Raw genomic sequence first — 18,092 nt, 5'->3', positions numbered from 1 at the left:
AGGAATCTACAGTTGATGGTGAACGTAATTGGCAAAACAAGGAAAAAGTGTTGAGAAATTGTGAACATCGAGATGCGATGATTTACAGTTTGGATGAAACTGAAACAACTTTACATGGCTATACACGTTTTTAGTGTGCGCAGGTGAAAAGTTACTTACCTCTATGATATGATACACTATTCTCATGTAAGATATAAATATTGCTTTCTAATTTAGGACTAAGTGCAAACAGAGTATCCATGTTATACCGCTTCTCGTTATCGCAGCAAGTTTTATAAAGTCTTCATTTCGAATTTTATCATACAGCTTAGGCCTTCGAAAAGAATAATGTTCTCGACTACACTCTGAAAATCCAAAATTCACAAATGTCGTAAAAAACCTTCATTTTCAGATAATGCATTTGAGATAGAACTAAATTGACAACTATTTTTTTTTAAATAATTTGACACGGCACGATACAATTTATGTTTAACTGAGCCAAGTACATTTTTTTTTTAATTCTAAATTAGCAGGGAAAAGAGGGAGGCCTTTTTTTATTCTCGCGGCCGACTACGAGCTAGTGGGGATTTAAGGCGAGAGGAGGGGTGTTACAATTTTTTTTTTCTTCACATAACATTTATTTGACACGGCACAAATACAATTTAATGTTTAACGGCGCCAATTATATCTGATGACTTAAAAACTAAAGCAAATTTTTTATCCTCGCTGCCGACTACGAGCTGAAATTAAGTCTAACTTAAAACTAGCATGGAATTTCCAATCTGTGTTTTGTTGTTCAATGGTCGTCTGATAATCGTCGAATGGCATGTATGGATTCGTACTGCTGAGCCACGATGTCGTGAGTTGGGACAGAGGCTCATAGTCCTTGGGTCCTGGTTCTATTGTGCGGGGTCTGGTTGCTGGTTTTGTGCTTAAGGTTAAAACGTGTTCTTGTCGTTTTGTTGGGTGTAGACGGAGGGGAACGGGACTAGACTGGGGCATGGATGGATTTAAGGAAAACGTATATAAGGGTCATGTAGGGTAGGTCACGGCTCGCCAAGACATCACGAACAGGAACAGCTGGCCGTCTACCTCCGGCCTGAAGGGAAGCTACAAGTATAGACCTGGCGTCACGGTGAACAGGGCATGACCAAACAACGTGCTCTATGTCGTGATAACCTTCACCACAGGCACAGATACCGCTTTCTTCGAGCCCAATACGACGGAGATGCGCGTCAAATCTATAGTGGTTGGACATAAGCCGAGACATCACGCAAATGAAATCTCGACCTACATCCAACCCCTTGAACCACGGGTTCGTCGATACCTTGGGAATTATGGAATGTAACCACCTTCCCAGTTCCCCTTTAGTCCATGAATTTTGTCAACTGATGATCGTATTCTGACGTACAAATGCGAAAAATTCATTGTAAGCAATTGGTCTTTCATAAATATCGCCGTTTATTGCACCCACCTAAGCCGAAGAGTCCGCTTTCTCATTGCCCGGTATCGAGTAGTGAGAAGGGACCCACACTAAGGTAATCTGAAACGATTTTTCGGATAAAGCACTAAAATGTTCCCGTATTTTCCCCAGGAAATACGGAGAGTGCTTAACATTTTTAATCGATCGGAGAGCCTCAATAGAACTGAGACTGTCCGTAAAGATGAAATAATGGTCCGTGGGCATTTTTCGATAATCCCTAGGGTGTACTGAATTGCAGCTAATTCTGCGACGTAAACAGAAGCAGGATTATCGAGCTTATAGGAGACGGCTAAATGATTATTGAAGATACCGAAGCCAGTGGACCCATCCAGAAGTGATCCGTCAGTGTAGAACATATTGTCGCAGTTGATGTTTCGATATTTATTGGAAAAAATTTTAGGGATCTGCTGCACGCGTAAATGATCCGGGATTCCACGAATTTCTTCTATCATGGATGTATCGAAGAACACAGTAGAATCAGAAGTATTTAACAAGTTGACACGATTTGGAATATTCGGAGAAGGGTTAATATTCTGAGACATGTGATTGAAATACAATGTCATAAAACGGGTTTGAGAATTGAGTTCGATTAACCTTTCAAAATTTTCAATCACAGGACGGTTCAAGACCTCACATTTAATAAGAATACGAGAAGAGAGGCTCCAAAAGCGGTTTTTCAATGGTAGAACTCCAGCTAAGACCTCCAGACTCATCGTATGGGTCGACTGCATGCATCCTAAAGCGATACGCAAACAACGATATTGTATTCGCTCCAGTGTGATCAAATGTGTGTTTGCTGCGAAGCGGAAGCAGAAACACCCGTATTCAATAACAGACAATATCGTTGTTTGGTAAAGCCTTATAAGGTCTCCTGGGTGGGCTCCCCACCATTGTCCGGTTATTGTACGAAGAAAATTAACTCTTTGTTGACATTTTTTCATCAGATACCTCACGTGACAACCCCAGGTGCCTTTAGAGTCGAACCAGACACCAAGATATTTGTGTACTAAAACCTGAGAAATCGTTTTACCCATTAACTGTGTTTGAAGCTGAGCAGGTTCATGCTTCCTAGAAAAAACTACTATCTCAGTCTTCTCCGGAGAGAATTCGATACCTAGCTGTAAAGCCCAAGCAGACAAATTGTCCAAGGTATCTTGCAATGGTCCTTGCAAATCGGCAGCTTTGGCTCCTGTAACAGAGATTACACTGTCGTCTCCAAGTTGTCTAATCGTGCATGAATTTGCCAGACATTCGTCGATGTCATTTACATAAAAGTTGTAAAGAAGGGGGCTTAAACATGAGCCCTGGGGAAGACCCATGTAGCTAATGCGAAAAGTTGCCAAATCGCCGTGCGTAAAATGCATGTGCTTTTCGGACAACAAATTGTGCAAAAAATTGTTCAAAATTGGAGAAAATCCTTGTCGGTGAAGTTTACCCGAAAGAATGTCAATAGAAACGGAATCAAAAGCCCCCTTAATGTCCAAGAACGCAGACGCCATTTGTTCTTTGCGAGCATACGCCAGCTGAATATCTGTTGAAAGCAACGCAAGACAATCATTCGTCCCTTTGGCACGGCGGAAGCCAAATTGAGTATCTGATAGTAGACCATTTGATTCGACCCAATGGTCTAAACGACGGAGTATCATTTTTTCCATCAATTTCCGGATACAGGATAGCATTGCAATCGGCCTATAAGAGTTGTGATCAGAAGCTGGTTTCCCTGGTTTTTGGATGGCGATCACCTTCACTTGCCTCCAATCCTGCGGTACAATGTTTTGCTCCAGGAACTTATTGAACAAGTTCAACAAGCGCCTCTTGGCATTGCCGGGTAGATTCTTCAACAAGTTGAATTTGATTCTATCTAACCCAGGCGCGTTATTGTTACAGGACAGGAGGGCAACTGAAAATTCTGCCATCGTAAAAGGTGATTCTATCGCGTCGTGGCCCGGAGACGCATCGCGAACAATATTTTGCTCAGGAACAGATTCCGGACATACTTTCCTGGCAAAATCAACTATCCACCTACTTGAAGACTCCTCGCTTTCGTTGACCGTTACGCGATTCCGCATTCTTCGGGCTGTGTTCCAAAGAGTGCTCATCGATGTCTCCCTCGACGTCTCGTTCACGAACCGACGCCAATATCCACGTTTCTTTGCTTTAGCCAAGCTTTTAAGCTTGGTATCTAGCTCCGAATACCGTGAATAGTCGCCAGGTATACCTCCTTTCTGGTAGGCCAAAAACGCGTCGAATCTTTGCGTGTAGACATCGGAGCACTCTTGGTCCCACCACGGAGTGGGAGGCCGTTCTTTAATCGTTACGCCGGGATATTTCTTCGTTTGGGCTTGCAACGCGGCGTCGAGAATCAAGCCCGCGAGGAGGTTGTATTCTTCAAGTGGTGGATGATGTTGAATCGAATTGACCGCTTTTGAAATCATTTCCTCGTATAACTTCCAATCGACATTCCGTGTGAGGTCATACGGAATGTCAACTGGTCGCATGCGAGTTGACCCGTTAGTAATTGAAATAAGAATAGGCAAATGGTCGCTACCGTGAGGATCGAGGATTACCTTCCATGTGCAATCCAACCGTAGCGACGTCGAACATAAGGATAGATCCAAAGCGCTTGGGCGCGCTGGAGGTTTCGGGATACGTGTCATTTCACCGTTGTTCAAAATAGTCATGTCGAAGTCATCGCAAAGGTTATAGATTAAAGAGGAGCGGTTATCATTGTAGGGGGACCCCAAGCCACACCATGAGAGTTGAAGTCTCCCAAAATCAAACGTGGCGAGGGAAGAAGTTCTATTAAATCAAAGAGCAACCGTTGCCCAACCTGTGCTCTGGGAGGAATATATATTGAGGCAATACAAAGCTCTTTACCTTGTATTGTCATTTGACATGCGACAACTTCGATGCCTGGAATCGAGGGGAGGTTAATACGATAGAAAGAATAGCACTTTTTAATCCCTAAAAGTACTCCTCCATATGGGGTGTCTCGATCAAGGCGAATAATATTAAAATCATGGAAGTTGAGATCAATATTTGAAGTAAGCCAAGTTTCACAAAGGGAAAATGCATCGCATTTGTTTTTATTTATCAAAACTTTAAACGAATCAATTTTTGGTAGAATGCTTCTACAATTCCACTGTAAGACAGAGATAGAATCCTTCATATACGCAGTTGAATTAGGCATCGAAGGATACAATCGCTGCAAGGAGGGGCCATTGGGCAGTCAACTGCTTCAAAAATGATCTAACTGTTGGGAGGAGCGCTGTAAGAAAGTTTTTAATTGGATCAGGTATATTGAAATTTTCAAAAATCCAGTCCACAATATTAGAAAAATTCACCAATCCAGCATTTGTTTTGTCAACTGGATGTGCAAAAGGAGCAACTGGGGTTTTAGATGTTCCTGGAAGTGCTTGGAACTCCTTCTGAGACTTTAAATTGCCAAGCCCAGGAGGGGTTTGCTTCGGTTTTTGCGTAGCACCTTTAGTTTTGGTTGTACTGAAATCTTAGGACCTTTTCTGGGAAGCTTAGGGGAGGAAAGATTTTTCCTCTTTCTAGACTCCCCAAGATTGGCAAAAGAAGTTCCCTCTAGTGGTTCGTCAGAGTCGGTTTCATCTGAAGACAACAGATCAAAGGGGTTCGCTGTTATGGTAGAAGTGGTCGTGGTCTTCTTGAGCATATCAGCGTAAGAACGCTTTGAACGCTCTTTGAGAGACCGTTTCAATTTATCCTTGCGCTGCATGTACACCGCGCATGTGGAGAGCTCATGCTGATTCTCCCCGCAGTGGATACATTTTTCAGCATTCGCACTACAGGAATCGTCGGCATGGTTCTCTCCACACTTACCGCACCGTGCCTTATTGCAACAGTAGGCGGCTGTGTGACCTAACTGCTTGCAACTGGTGCAGTTCATTAAACGGGGTACAAATAAGCGCACAGGAAGACGAACCCGGTGGATTAAGACGTGGCTCGGCAATGCAGACCCGGCGAACGTGACACGAAACGAGTCTGACGGAGTGTATACTTTTTTGTCGCCGACGAGCGACACAGATCGCAGTTGTTTAACCTCTAATACCTTAACCTCAGGAAGGCTGCTGTTTTTAAAACAGCCTACAGCATCCTTCACGAGGCACTCGACGGACAAACTCGGATCGGTCACGACGCCGTCGATCTCCACGTCTCGGGCCGGTATGTATACGCGATACTCCCGAGTAAAGAGCTCGAAACAAGCTATATCGTTGGTCTGTTTCAGGTCATTGACCACAACACGGAGCTTGTTTGGTCTGACCTTGATTATTTCAGTCACGGCCTTGAAGCGTGACGTCAGGTCTTTCGAAATTTGTAATATGTTCAGGGATTTCGACTTAGGTCCTGCTTTTGGCCGGAAATATACAACGAAACGTGAACCTGCTGTTTCGTCAAGGTAGAGCCTGGCACGAAGGGGAACTGAAGAGTGAACAGCGGGGGAAGGAGCAGGAGGGACAGGGTCAGGAGGGTTCGGTGTCGGAGGATCGACTTCCATTGTGCTAAGGCTAGCGCCCTAACACCGACAAGAAACACGTACCTTTTCTTGATTTCGAGCGATGCTCCAGTTGTCTTCGACAATGTGGTCACGTAATTGTTGGGTGCAGCAGCCGGCAGCTGGCAGCTGTGCGGATTTACACTTTCTTCTTTGTTTGTAGCTCTGGTTGTCTTCAACACAGCTAAACACCGAAACGATCGGTTCAGCAGCGGCGGTTCAGCTACGCAGCAACAAAGCAAACAATAGCGGATGACTTACAAAGCGGAATTATTTTGCACTGCACAGCACTCGTTAGACCGGGACCGGGCAAGCGATGCCTTTTGTTCGATTACTTTTCGCGAATATATCGAGACGACCGATAAACACAACCGATGCGCTTGGTTGTTCGACTCGGAATGTGTTACAATTTTGTTTTTAACTATTTTATATTACAGAATGTATTCATTTGTTTTGGTTCTGAGGTGTCTGCGTAAACATAGAGATGCCGAGTCTTCGTTTTAGTGTCTCCAGCCGGGTGTATCATTCTCTTTCAGTTTGTGACAAAAATTGTATTCTAGCAAATAGATAAAAGAAATCAAATTTTAATGCCAGCATTTTTTATAAACCCGTATAGCTGTGTCATGTACTGGAGATCATCGCTTCCCAGAATGTCTCTAACGGGTACGTTCGGTTGTTTTCCTCGGACCCGAAGGGAATCTATAAGCTCAGACTTAACACCGCAGTATTCGGTACACGACCAAACAACATGCTCGATGTCATGGTAGCCATAGCCACCGCAGTGATTACTATCTACAAGCCCTATACGAAAGAGATGCGTGTTTAACGTATAGTGATTGGACATAAGTCTGGACATCACGCGAATGAAGTCCCGACCTACATCCAACCCCTTGAACCATGCTTTCGTCGATACCTTAGGAAAAATGGAATGTAGCCACCGTCCCAGTTCATCTGAGTTCCATGATGATTGCCAACTGTTGAGTGTTCTCTGACGCAAAATGCTATAAAATTCATCATAAGCAATTGGTCTTACATAAATATCGCCATCAATAGCACCCATCTTAGCTAAAGCGTCAGCCTTTTCATTGCCCGGAATGGAACAATGAGAAGGGACCCACGCTAAGGTAATTTTTATCTGTTAAAGCACTTAAAAACCGCCGTATTTTCCCCAGGAAATACGGGGTGTGCTTCACAGTCTTCATCGATCGCAGAGCCTCAATGGCACTGAGACTGTCTGTTAAGATGAAGTAGTGGTCTATGGGCAGGGTTTCGATGATCCCAAGAGAGTACTGAATGGCAGCAAGCTCTGCGACGCACACGGAAGCAGGAGCATCGAGTTTGTAGGAGGCGGTAAAATTTTCGTGGAAAGCATCGAAGCCAGTGGACTCATCTAGATTAGATCCGTCAGTGTAAAACCTTTTATCATAACTAACATGCTTAAACTTATTGGACAAAATCTTAGGGATCTCTTGGGGTCGCAATTGATCCGGGATACCAGAAATGTCTTGTTTCATGGTGGTGTCGAAGAATATAGCATTATTATGAGTATCTAAAAGTGCGACATTGGAGGAATCGTATGAAGAAGGATTAATATCTTGAGCCAAATAGTCAAAATATAAAGTCATAAATCTGGATTGAGATTGAAGGTCGACCAACCTCTCGAAATTTTCAATTACTAATGCGTTCATAACTGTGAATCGAATTAGCAACCGGTAAGAGAGATTCCAAAAACGATGTTTCAACGGAAGAATACCCGCTAGCACTTCAAGACTCATGAGTATGGGTCGACTGCATGCGACCTAAGGCAATACGCAAACAACGATATTGTATTCATTCCAGTTTGATCAAATGTGTGTTTGCTGCGGAGCGGAAGCAGAAACACCCGTACTCAATTACAGACAATATCGTTGTTTGGTAAAGCCTTATAAGGTCTCCTGGGTGGGCTCCCCACCAGGCTCCGGTAATCGTACGAAGAAAATTAATCCTCTGTTGGCATTTTTGTGTCAGATACCTAATATGACAAGCCCAGGTGCATTTAGAGTCGAACCAGACCCCGAGATATTAAGCGACTAAAACCTGAGAGATCGTTGTCCCCGTTAGTAGGAGCTGCAGCTGAGCTGGATTATGCTTCCTAGAAAAAACGACCAGCTCAGTTTTCTCCGGAGAGAATTCGATACCCAGCTTAAGAGCCCATTCAGACAAATTGTCTAAGGTATCTTGCAATGGTCCTTGCAGATCGCTAGCCTCGCTACCAGTAATGGATACAACGCTATCGTCTGCAAGTTGCCTTAGCGTGCATGAATTTGCAAGACATTCATCGATGTCATTGACGTAAAAATTATATAAGAGAGGACTTAAACATGAACCCTGGGGAAGACCCATGTAACTAATTCGGGAAGTTGTCGAATCGCCATGTGAGAAATACATATGCTTTTCTGACAACAAATTGAGCAAAAAGTTATTCAAATTTGGTGAAAGTCCCTGCGAATGAAGTTTCGCGCTTAAAACTTCTACAGAGACAGAGTCAAAAGCCCCCTTAATATCCAAGAACGCAGAAGCCATTTGCTCTTTTCGAGCAAATGCGAGTTGAATTTCAGTAGAAAGCAACGCTAGGCAATCGTTCGTCCCTTTGCCCCGGCGAAAGCCAAATTGAGTATCTGAAAGTAAACCGTTTGTTTCGACCCATTTGTCTAACCGTAAGAGGATCATTTTCTCCAATAATTCCCGGAGGCAAGAGAGCATCGCAATCGGCCTATATGAATTGTGATGAGAGGCAGGTTTCCCGGGCTTCCGAATAGCAATGACTTTTACCTCTCTCCAGTCATGCGGAACAATATTTAGCTCAAGAAACTTGTTGAACAAATTCAACAAGCGTCTTTTTGCAGAGTCGGGTAGATTCTTCAACAGGTTAAATTTTATTTTATCTAACCCTGGAGCCTTATTGTTGCACGACAGGAAAGCCATTGAAAATTCCAACATCGAAAATGGAGGCTCTTCCGTAGTTACTAATAACGCGTCGCGAAAGGTTTTCTGTTCCGGTACAGAGTCCGGACAGACCTTTTTGGCAAAATCGAGTATCCAGCGATCTGAATACTCCTCGCTTTTGTTCGAACCGTCACGGCTCCGCATGCGCCTGGCGGTATCCCAAAGAGTGCTCATCGCTGTTTCCCTCGACAACGCGTTTACGAACCGCCGCCAGTACCCGCGTTTTTTCGCCTTTACTAAGCTCTTCATCTGCCTGCCCAGTGCTTTGTACTTTCGAAGCAGGTTGACAGTGCCGTACTCCCGGTAGTCCTTATACGCCGTGGACCTTTCCACGTACAGCTCAGAGCACTCTTTGTCACACCATTTGTCGGAAGGGCGCTGTCTAATCGTTACCCCGGGTATCGGTTTCGTCTGAGCTTGAGTCGCGGCGTCGATTATCAAGCCAGCTAAGAACGCGTATTCTTCCTCCGGAGGAAGTTCCTCGTGAGTCTCGATAGATTGCGCTAAAATAGACTCATAACACTTCCAATCAATATTACGTGTAAGGTCGTCGGAAATATTGATTGGGTTCGGGGAAGTTGAACCATTAGCAATTGATATAACGATTGGAAGATGATCACTACCGTGGGGATCGTTGATTACTTTCCACTGGCAATCTAACGCTAGTGATGTCGAGCAGAGGGATAGGTCAAGCACGCTTTCACGTGCTGGAGGAGTAGGTACGCGTGTCGCTTCCCCAGTATTCAAAACTGTCATATTGAAGTCGTCGATCAAGTTACAGATTAAAGAAGATCGGTTGTCGTCGTACAGCGACCCCCATAGCGAACAGTGAGAATTAAAATCTCCCAATATCAAAAAAGGCGCGGGAAGCAACTCTGCTATATTAGTGAGATGCCTCTGTTCAATCCGCGCGGATGGAGGGATATATAACGAAACAAGGCATAGGTCTTTCCCATTCATATTCGTTTGAATGGCAACGACTTCAATATTCGAGATCGAGGGAAGGTCGATTCTGAAAAAAGAATAGCACTTTTTGATCCCTAAAAGTACCCCTCCACCGTGTGAGTCTCGATCTCGACGAATGATGTTGAAATCGTGGAACTTAAGTTGGTCATTTGAATTGAGAAAAGTTTCACAGAGCGCGAACGCATCACAATTGTATGTGTTTATCAAATGTGAAAAAAAATCGAATTTGGGGATGATACTTCTGCAGTTCCACTGTTACACAGTGACAAAATTTCTAACCTCTTTCGACGTATTAGTCATCGAAAGATACGATAGCTGAAATGAGGGGCCAAGTTGCTGTGAGTTGCTTCAAATAGGTTTTCACTGTAGGGAGAAGGGCAAGAAGAATGTTTTGAAGGAGATCTGGTATGTTGAATGTTTTAAATATCCAGTCCACAATATCAGAGAATTTTATGAGCCCTGTTTCTTTTTTATCTTCTGATCGAAAAATGGGTGCACGAGGGGTTTTTGGTGCCGCAGGAAGCGGTGGGTACTCCTGGTTTGATTTGAAATTAAAACCGGGGGGTACTTGCTTCGGTTTTTCTTCACCGCTTCCTTTCTGTGTTGTCTCATTGGTCATTCCGCTAGGGGTTATCTTACGACCTTTGCGAGAGAGATTAGGAGAGTTGAGCATTCTCCTCTTCCTAGATCCCTCTGGCAAGGCATAAAACACCCTTCGACGGGATCGTCAGATGTACCCTCATCGGTTGGCAAAAGGAAAAGATGTTTCCTGTCGAGGGTGGCTCAGCCCTCTTAAGCATTTCTGCAAAAGAGCGCTTTGATCGTTCCTTAAGGGAACGCTTATCTTTTTCCTCGCGCTGTTTGTACGCGGGACACGCCGAAAGGTCATGCCGAGTTCCCTCGCAGTAAAGACACTTTTCAGTATCCTCACTGCAAGCGGTCTCAGCATGATTGCCTCCGCACTTTCTGCAGCGTGCCTTGTTGCAGCAGTAGGTGGCTGTATGACCTAACTGCTTGCTGTTTTGGCAATGCATGACCCGCGGTACAAACAGGCGTACAGGCAGACGAACCCTGTCCAAAGAGATGTAGTTCGGCAGTGCGGATCCGGCGAATGTTACACGGAAGGAATCCGAAGGGAGAAATTTCTTCTTCCCTTCTTCGATGGATACTGAATGTAATTGCTTGACATCCAGTATCTTTACATCTTGAATCAGGGGGTTCTTGAAGCAGCCAACCCCGTGACGCAAAGTGTCATCGACCGTGAGGCTTCCTTCGGTAACCACACCGTCGATCTCCACGTCCTTGGCAGGGATGTACACGCGGTAGTCCCTTGTAAAGAGCTCGTAGCTAGCAATTTCGTTTGCTTGCTTCAAGCTACTCACGACAACTCGCAGTTTGTTCGGCCTCACCTTCGTAATCTCGGTTACGGCCGAAAACTGTTTCGCCAGGTCCTTGCCTATTTGTATAATGTTAAGAGGCTTCTTTATGGGCCTAAAGTAAACTACGAACGGACCTTTCTAAGCATCTGGGTAAGCTTTCACCCGTGTTGCCGGTACCCTTGGTACGGGGCTAGGTAGCGGGGAAGGTAGAGGGGAATTGATGGCGGAGATCTTAATCTCTTCCCCATTTGTTTCCACATCCAGGAATAGTTGCACCTGCATGTCGTCCATTTTGCGGAAGCGTTACGCTCTACCGCACACAAACGATAAATATTCGAATGTGGGGAGGGTGGGGGGATCAAGTAGTTGATATTAAATTTTAAAAACTATTTTTCAACTACAATGGATCAAAATAAAAAAAAGACAATAATACTAATACTAATAACAATAGTAATAATAGTAATAATAATAATAATAATTATAACAATAATAATAATAATAACAATAATAATAATAATAATTATAATAATAACAATAATAATAATAATATTAATAATAATGATAAAAATTCTAAAGTGAATACTTCACCGAACGTCTAAGTCACGACCTCACGGCTGATAGTTGGATTAATCGAGTATCTCCGCAGAACAAACAATGACGATCCAGCCTCGTGTTGTGACACAGTGGCCGTATCTTACACTCGACCTTGTAGATGCCACTTGTAGTTGACTTCCACTCGCTCGATCGTATGATGGTGATGATGGTCCGTGCTGCTAGCGGGGTAACAGCGGTGCGGGAGAATTATTCTTGCTGATATATCAGCTGCGTATCAGATCACTGGCGGGGTAGCCTGCCCCTACCAGTGTGCAGAAGATGTTTCTGTCGATATATTGCAGGCTATTGTTATCGCACACAAGAACTAATCGAAAAAAAAACACCCGTACGATAACTCGTGTATTGTTTTTTTGCGAATCAAACGGAGATAAACAATTTGCGTCTAATCAAGACGAAAGCAAAACAACGAATGAAATTGACAACTTTCATGAATAGTTTTTTTTCTGTATTATTCTGAATTATAATTTTTCAAAAACAGGTTTGTAGAAATTTGCTTCAATTCGTAAAAAATATGAGATGCTGATTCATAATTCTAGGCTTCGCGATTTTTCTTTTTAACTAGCATTGAAAAATTGGTTTGTGATCGAAAAATAACACTCATATACTCCAGTGACAACATCCATAATATTTGCGAAACCCAAGTCAAGCTTTAATTCAATGATCGTATTTGTTCATTCTCTGAAAACTATCTTTTAAATTCGTTTCATTCATTATTGGAACTGGATTTACGTTGGTATATTTGGATTTGTGGTTTACTGCCGTGGTACAACATTATGACGTACATCCATTTGATCAATTTTTCAATACGACCCAAAAACGAACGGGTTACTTGTCACTTTTGTATTGTAATGGTGCATACGTCATTTTGTTTTCTTGATTTTATGCAACGTACGAATAAGTAACAACTAAGAGAAAGATACCAAAAGATGGGTCTTCGAATAACGAACAAATTGGCATAAGAATCCCATATTTGAAAAAATGGCGCTTACGTCAGTCTGCGATTTTACGGCAGTTTACTGGTCTAATAAGTGTCAAGTAATAGGGAGTTAGTATAACAAAGGTTTCTGCACCACTAGGTGGATTAATTCAGGTTTTACATTTTAAACACGTAAGACGTCCGAAAAATACTGATAGGTTTTTTTTAAGGAAATAAACCAAGGAATCCAGAAAAAAATATTTTTAAACGGAAGTGTTGCCAGATTTTTGTATTTGTAAACTAAATTGATATTTTTCGGCAAATGCAACCAATTTTTCTTATATTCGATAGTGTTATCGTGTTCTTCGGAAAATTCAACTTAAGAAACACTCATCACCCAGAGGTAATATAGGCCGTTCTCCAGTTATAACAGTATTATGAAAATAGTTTTAAATTTCTTAGATGATTTTTCTTACAATTTACGTCTAGTAAGACATCCGAAAAATACTGGTAGGTCATTTTTGAAGAAAATAAACGAAAGAATTCAGGAAAAATATAATTTTTGACCAGAAGTGTTGCCAGAAAGATTATATTTGTAATTTTTTTTGTAAGATTTGGACCACTGCGACCATTATTTTCATCTTCTGTGGTATACTTTTGTATTTAAAAATTAAATTAACATTTTGCCAAATGCAGCTAATATTATTTTTAAATTCATTAGTTTCAATGTATGTATTTCTAGGAATATTTTACGTAAGTAACACTAATCACCCTGAGGTTGTTGCTCTATTCGCTCGATTGCATAAAGACACGCCCACTGGAAGTATAATCTAAATTAAACGCTTTAAAAGTAGCAAAAATAGAGCATTTTTATCAAATAATTTTTTTCAGAGGGCCTATGAACCTATGAATTGAATAAAAAAAGGTGACATCAATAAATTACGTAACGCAAAACCCCAATTTTTGCATCACACCTCCCATATGTAACAAAACGTAACGCCAACACCAACAACCCCCCCCCCATAAGAATTACGTAACGCTGTAGAAGAATTTGCGCTGAATAAAAATGCTCGTTTTTGAAACGTCTCCAGAAATTTTTTTGTTACGAAACGCTGATCTTACCTCCCTCCCTCCCCTATGTAACAAATCGTAACGCTCAAGGATACCCCTATGAGCGTTACGTAAATTATGGACACCGTAAAAACATATTCGTTTTAATAGCAGTGGTAGAATAGATTCGTATAGTTTAAGTAGTTTTTTTTTGTAATCATGCTCGAAATCCAACACGAGCCGCCATCACTAAGTCTGCCATTTTGTTTTTTTGTCAACACGTTTTTCTCAAGTTCAAACTTACTTTCAAATAAATGCAAAGGATTATTTCCCTTTGACGCTTTTTTCACTTTGGAAAAAGGTAACTGTATTGTTGCTATTTTGTTTACTTAGCTAAAACAAAAATGTATTTTTTTAATTGCAGTGAAATTTCGATTTTATCACGATCAAAAAAACATACTTCCGTGAATCCAACGAAGCTGTAGACTTGGTGAAATGATAAATTTTAGTATTTTTCGTTAGATTTCACTGCTATGCAACAAAAAAATACTAAACTCCATTATTTCCTCGAATCCAAAGTTTTGCTAGATATACCAGAAAGTATTTTTTTTACCGTGATAAAATCGAAATTCCACTGTATTCTCAAAACATATGCGAAACTGATTGAATTTGTGCAACAAGAGAAGAATCTTTGCTTGTAGCTTTTTTTTTAATATTTTGGTCCACTTTGAAGAGTTTTCCATTGACCGAAATATAAAAATAAAAGTCTTTTGGCGTAGATCTTCATTTAACGACAGTCTATAGGGGTGCAAAAAAAATATCTTAAATGAGAACAGGGAATAAATTCATGTCCAATTTCAATTGCTTATTAATCATTACTCATTACTTGCAGGAATCGATTGAAAAACAATGCAAATGCAGAAATTTGTAATTAGATTATGCGAATTATCGTACATGTTTCGTACATCCATATTACATACGAAATAAAGTCTCTTTGCGTCTTGTGAAACTGGAAAAATGACATAACATGAAAAAAGGCGGAGCAACTTACAACATGAATCTAAAATGAATTTCGCGTACAGAAAGTGAATTTGTTAGCCGCTGCTTTTTCAGTTGATTTTAGTGCATTCTATCTTTGGTTTGCAAATGAAAGGTATATTATTTATAATAACACATGTTAGCAGAAAACTTTAGTCTTAATATTATTATTGATGATTACAAATATTTTTGGGGTCAAAATGGTTTGTTTGATTGGTATGGCGTATTCGGCAAAGTTGTAGATAGCAATTTTGTCTTTCCGAGGAAAATATACACTCTAAGAAAAAATTTTTTTTTGTGAAAAAAAAGTTAGGAAAAATTAAAAATTAATTTCTGGGTTTCGGCTACGCAATCTGTCACGAATTCAAAACGGGTGTTTTCTACTGCCCGACGTTTCGGCCAGAGGTTTTGGCCTGTTTCAAGGGAAACTATTAAAAAAATTTATTATAAAACTATTTTTTGAAGAACAATGTAATGGGGACTCACTAGATTATCGTTTTTTCGTCAAAAAATTAAAAAATTAAAAATTATTTATCCAAAAAAGCTCATTCTTTAAAATCATTTTTTTATAAAAACAACAAGAGATTACCTAATCAATGAAACTGGTCTGATCATGGAGAAATCAGGGAAAAGCGTTATAATTTTTTTTAAAAAAATTTTGATTTTTTTTCACAGGGTATATTTTTTATAGAAGGAGATATTTGTCATCTAAAACTTTGTCAATGCAATGATGAGAACAGAATGGTATAGAGTGCTCTACGTGAAATTAAAAATATTTCTACAGCCAGAACGGTTTGTTTGATTGACATAGTGTTTTGGGCAAAATTGTAGATAGCAACTTCGTCCTTCCGAAAAAAAATATGCCCCTCGAAAAAAAAATTATTTTTTTTTTTCAAAAAATCATAACTTTTTTTCCTGATTTCTCCTTAATCGGACCGATTTCATTGTTTAGGTCATATATTTTAGTTTTTATAAAAAAATTAGATTTAAAAAAAATACGCTTCTTTAGATAATTAATTTTTAATTTTTATTTTGACTTTTTCTCACAAAAAATATTTTTTGTTAGATTTATATTTTTTCCGGATTGTTATCTACAGCTTTGCCGCAGACGTCATACCGATCAAGCAAACCATTTTGACCCTAAAAATATTTGTAATCATCAACACCTTCCTAAAATAGCATATTTCAATAGCTTCTCAAAATAAATCGTGTTCTAAAAAATCAAATAAATATCACAAAATGTCATCTTTCGCCTATAGAAACATCTATGCAAAGTTTCAGCCAAACCAGAAATGGTCGATTACGTTGGTCGCCCGTTTTTTTGTAGAATTTCTCTTCACCTTTTTATTAGGACATTGGTGTTCAAGATCCGTTTAGTGAAGTAACAATGTATGTATTCAAAACGACACATGGCATGTACGATTCTACACTATACCATTCTGTTCTCATCTATAGAAGCGAGTCGGTGATAGGTTGAATGCTATAAAACTAGTGCAAAAATGAGTGATTTTCATATGTTTACTATTTCAAAGTTGTGTCAATTATTATAACACGAGTTCGTGGCAACCTTTACCTTTCGATCAAGACATTGGCATTTAAAACACGTTCAGTGCTAGTAACATAATATGCATTTTGGGAGGCCCATTTTCCTTGAATTTGCTACCCTACTAAAGTAAGACGTAGCCTTACGTCAAGAAAGAAATTTACTTTTAACTTATCACTTCGATCACACTCGAATGCAATAATGCAGCAGATGTAATAAACAGCTCTTTGTAGTTCTGCGTCAACATTGCGGTCGTGGTTTTGCACACAACATTTCTGATTTTTTTTAAATATCTATATTCACTGGCAATAACAATGAACTGATTATTCGAAGCATTATCATAAGCCTCTTAGCCAATTGGGTATATATCATAATCAACCCTTACTTTTCAAGGAAATTGCACAAGTCATTCCAAAGCTTCGAAAAATGCTTATGTAACAGACAACATCGTGTCAGACTCGTTCACTTATATGATATTTACGGCCATTTTCTGTAAATCATCTCAATACAATTGAGCAAAATTTATCCCCCAAACTCGAACATTTATTGCCAGGTTAAATCACTCCCGCGTGTGCCACTTCTACTTATGGCATATGCAAATTAGGTGCAAGTCTCTAATGAGGAGTGCTTACGCCGCTTTCGGCAGAGATAATTTAAAGCCCAACTTTCCAACAGTGGCACCATTACTTGTCCAGTGCAAACCATCCCGATACCGTCATCAAATGCCAACCATGGCCAAGACGTGTACTCGTGCCGTGACAGTGCCCTTTTGTCTTCAACTGATGACTGCTGCGGGAACCCAATGTTTTACGAGATGCCCTGGTTTATGTACGTTGTCCTTGCTGAACATCAAAATTTAATCAAAATTTCGCACTCTCTTCAGGTTCGGAACCGAGTGAAGTTCCTAAACTTGCTGTCTTTTCCAGGCTGTAAAATATGCTGCTCTTACTTAAGTACAGTATTTCGTGATATCCTTCGGAAGCGGAGATGTGTTTGTTTTGCCTAATACTTCCCAAACGACCTAACCGAACGACTATTTACCACGTGTACGGGAACGGCGAATGTCACTCGTGTCGTACTCGTAAGTAGGTACGTGTCGCATCAGCAGATCGTAAATAAATACTTGCTTGCTATTCGCTAACTGAATTGGTAGTGCCAATTGTTTCTAGCTAAATATTGGGCCAACAACAGAGTTGCCAATAAAATTTTCAATTTAACTGGAAAAAGGCTGAAGAAAAAACTGGATTCCAAATAAATTTGTAAAAAATCAATAAAATGATTTTGAGAGAGCTTTTTTGCTATGGAGACTAAATCCAGTGTCAGTTTCGAATACAGCAACTAACGAAATAACTCTTCGCACAAAATTACTCATTTTAATCAGAACTGTTTTGTTTCGGGCTTACATTTTTTAAATTATGGACTGGAAAATTCCCTCTAACAGCAGCAAAATTTAAAATTACGCAATCAATCTACCTCAAAATTAAGAAAATAGAGCTTTTTCATTTACTTTTATCTTCAACAAAAGTATTGACGCAGCATTTTCTTCCGTTACATCAGTGAAGTTTAAATTTCAATTATTTCTGACTTCGCTATCTTTTGGTATCTAATTCTTCTAA

Source organism: Wyeomyia smithii, chromosome 3, assembly GCF_029784165.1.
Source record: "Wyeomyia smithii strain HCP4-BCI-WySm-NY-G18 chromosome 3, ASM2978416v1, whole genome shotgun sequence".
NCBI lineage: Eukaryota > Metazoa > Arthropoda > Insecta > Diptera > Culicidae > Wyeomyia > Wyeomyia smithii.
The sequence above is the reverse complement of the archived record's forward strand: the minus strand, read 5'-3'. Positions refer to the sequence as shown.